Source organism: Leptonychotes weddellii, chromosome 8 (assembly GCF_054177405.1).
Source record: "Leptonychotes weddellii isolate Sample4059 chromosome 8, ASM5417740v2, whole genome shotgun sequence".
NCBI lineage: Eukaryota > Metazoa > Chordata > Mammalia > Carnivora > Phocidae > Leptonychotes > Leptonychotes weddellii.
Genome location: NC_138376.1, coordinates 86,722,433 through 86,726,539, shown reverse-complemented (window position 1 = coordinate 86,726,539; position 4,107 = coordinate 86,722,433).

Genomic DNA, 4,107 nt, shown 5'->3' with positions numbered 1-4,107 from the left:
TGTCCATCATATGGATGTACTTTAATATATATAATCCAACCTCTATTGATGGACCTTCAGGTTGTTTTTTCTTTTGCTCCTCTTTCATTATTACAGGTAATGTTGCAGCTAATCATAATGTATACATGTCATTTTGCTTGTGTGAGTGTATCTGTGGGATAAATTCCTAAAGGTAGAATTGCTGGATATAAGAGGATATGCATTTATAGTGTTGATAGATATTTCAAAATTGTTATCCACAGAGATTTTACTAACTTACACTCTGTCAATAATATAAGAAAGTCACTGTTCTCGCACACCCTTACTAACACTGTGTTATCAGACTTTCTGATTTTTGTTAAATCTAATAAGCAGAAAATGATAGAATTTCTATCTGTAGTTCCATTTTTATAAATGAAGTTGAACATGTTGTAATATATTTTAGAGCCATTTATGTTTTCTCTTAAGTGACCAGTCCCTGTCCCTTGCCCAGATTCTGTTGGGGTGTTGGTTTTTCAATTAACTTATAAAAATCCTTCCAGGAATTTAACCCTTTATTTATCATATAAGCAGTAAAGGGGTGCCTGGCTGGCTCAGTTGATAGAGCATGTATATGACTCTTGACTTCAGGATCATGAGTTCAAGTCCCATGTTGGGTGTAGAGCTTACTTTTAAAAAATAAATAAAATAAATATAAGCAGTAAATATTTTTTCCCAGGTTGTCATTTTTCTTTTGATTTTGCTTAGAATTATGTGGTCAAATTTATTACAGTGGAGTAGGGTCTTTCCCATTTTGATAGAAACGCTGCCTTAGACTCTTCTAGTACTTCTTTTTCATATTTTTATTTTAATTGCTTTTAGTATTTAAATATTTGCTAAGATATGGATCTACTACTTTTTTTTTTTTCTTTCCAGATGGCTTTCTGTTGTATTTCACAATCTATTCACAAGTCTTGCTTGTAGCCCTGGTATTCCTTAAGGACAGGAAACTTATCTCTTTAATGACCTAATCCTGAAAACCTAGCGTAACAGCTCATACATAGAAGACTCTCAATAATATTGATAACCATTTGAGAGAAACTCTGGTTCTGCACTGAATTCCACAGACAAAACCACTCTCTTCTGACATCATCTGGGAGAATTTTGTTGAGAAAGAGCAAGAAAGCTTCATTTTAAACACCCATGTTGGAAACACTAGGACGTAAGTCTGGGTGATACGGGAATACTTTTGAGTCTTTCTCTTCTCTAGCTTTATTTACTTATCCACCAGGTGTGACTGCTATTTCTTTTAATGCTAATCAATTAATACTACAAATGTCAAACACTTATTTATCACCTGCACATACACACCTCTACTAGAGGTCTGCAATGTTGGTGGGTGGGTAGATACTTTAACCTTATCTAACCTCTGTACAATAGTTAATTTTAATTGCTTTTCACACTGGTTACACGATGTCCTAACTTCTTGGTAGTGGTATAACTCTGTAAAGAAACTGATTAAGAAGAGAAAAGAAAAAAACAAACAAACAAACAAAAAACCCTGCTATGAAACTCTTAAAAAATAGATGTGAAATATGTTTTAAACACTCTGTAAGCAAATATAAAAATACGTAAACCAAAGGAAACATGTTGCTTTCATTGCTTGCTTTGGGTGCTGCCTCTCTTCTCCCAAGGAGTGTCACTGCCTTAAACTGTATTCCTCAATAGACACTACCTGCTTCTGTAAATCACCTTCAGATTTATCTGAGGATCAAAACTCTTTACCACCTGATCACCGCTTTAACTCTAGTATTCCACGTGACTAACCTTTTTAATGGTTCTTTGTAATCTCTCCGATCAGGGAATATATGAAGGCGAGCACGGGTGCACGCAAACAGATTCTATCTTGCTTCTTCTCACGCCTGTGTGCTTCAGTCAAAAGAGGAAATGTTTTAGCAATAAAGGATGGTGAGAAACTTAAAACACCACTGAAATATTACTTGAGATGAGCTATGGTTGAGAGGAGCCAAAAGGATGACACGAGGTCGTTCTTTCTTTCCAAGTACGGCCACTTCCCTGTTAACAGAAATATTACAAATAATGATTAAAACATTTACTCAATTCCCCTTAAATGAATCAGGTACCCCTTTTCCATGGGCCAACTGTATTTACACATGGCTTTCCCTTGTGTTTCCCAAAGACTGCAATAAAAACATTCTCCTGTGGTGCTTAAGTTGAGTTGGCATATTTCTCTAACTAAAATTTTGGTTACTGGCTTTTATGCTAGATGTACACATTTCACATAGTGGCTGAACATATAACAATGGTTTTTGAAGCTTGATAATAATTTATATGGCTAAAATATACTAAATATTAAATGACACAATATTCTATAATAAAAAACAATATTTACCGTATTACTTGATCATATATATTTATATCCAAATGCACCCATTTATAATATATCAGGGCATAACAGCTCCAGTTTGTTTGAAGAACATCGCTTGATAAAGAGCAATGAAGACAGAGGAGTTGATGGAATTTCTTCTACCTCCTTCCCCTACCACGGCCCTTATAATTCCCCCAAAATAGTTTATTCATGTTTTCAATTTGAAGTCCCCTTTTAATCAGGAATATAGCATATTGAACATGTATTGTAGTGATTTAGAATTGGTCAAAATTTCTTTGACATTTCTCCCACCGAGAGGTGGTGTCCACGTCCTTCATTCCTAGAGTCTGAATGGGCTCCGTGACTATTTTGACCAATAAAAGTGTAGCGGAAGTGAGCTGTGCCAGTTTCTGAGACTAGGCTATAAGACATTGGCAGCTTCTATTTCCTGTCCCTTGGAACACTCTCTTGAAACTCCACCCCTGGGAGAAGCCCATGGCCATGCAGTTAGTCTGACTATCCTGAGACAGCGCTGTCCGCTGTTCCAGACATCCCAGCCCAGGCACCAAGACCAGTGTCAAGGAGCCACCTTAGGCCTTCTAATCCTAGCAAACACCTCATGAAGAAGAATGAAGATCCCAGACATATGACCCCAATCTAGCTATCCCAGCGGTCTCCAGCTATTCAAGCAACCCCAGCTGGTGGGGCAGCCACAAACATGTATCGGAGACAAGCTGTCCCTACCCTGTCTGCTCTAATCCCTGACCCACAGAATCATCATGGATACTATCATTATCTTGATTCTGGTGATGGTTTCACAGGTGTGTCATATGTGTGTGTACCAAATTGTGTCCTTTATGTGCAGTTTATTGTGTATCAATTATACATCAACAAAGCTTTAAAAAAGAAAAAAATAAATTATTGTTGTTTTATACCACTGAGTTTTCAGGTGGCTTGTAATCTGACACTAGATCACCTGAATATGCATCTTCTGCATTTTATGTTTATTTTTTCCTGTTATTTATTAAAATGCTATTAAAATATAAACTTGACATATAAATTTAAAATATATACCAAGCATTGTTTTTTATAATATTTCATTTGTTTTCATCTAATGTCTATAATCAAGGCTATATGATAATTATATGTGTTTGACATTTAAAAAAAATCACATTATAGATTATTAGTAGTAGTATTGGTATTATTTCTGACTTGTGATTTTCCCACCAGAACAGATTCTAGGCATGCAGTATATTCACATATGAAATGTTTCTAGATTGTAGTCCTTTCCCTAGAACATATTAGGTGTTCAACAAATGTTTGCTAAAATAAAAAATGAAGTATGGCAGATTCTTAAGTAGAAATCTGTCCTTTGAAAAGAAATCTTTATCTAAAGCATCTTAATTAAAACATATTGCAAATGATTTCAGGGTACCAGCAGAGTATCTAAGGTAGATTACTCAATATTGAACCAAAAAGTGCAGATACTAGGAAATAAATAATAGCAAACATTCCTAGTAATGCCACTCTTTTTATTCTCAGCTTACACATGAGAACACTGAGGTTCAGATAGATAAAGTAGTGCAGCTAATATTATAAAAAGTTTGCAGAGCCAGATCGTGACTCCAACACCCAAGTGCCTAATCACTATTTCATTCTTGTACTTTCATTAGGAAATAACATTATAATCATAAGTCTCACCAATAAGGTCTATAAAAGAACAAAAAAGAAAAGTCAATAATCTTTATTCTGCCTGTTTC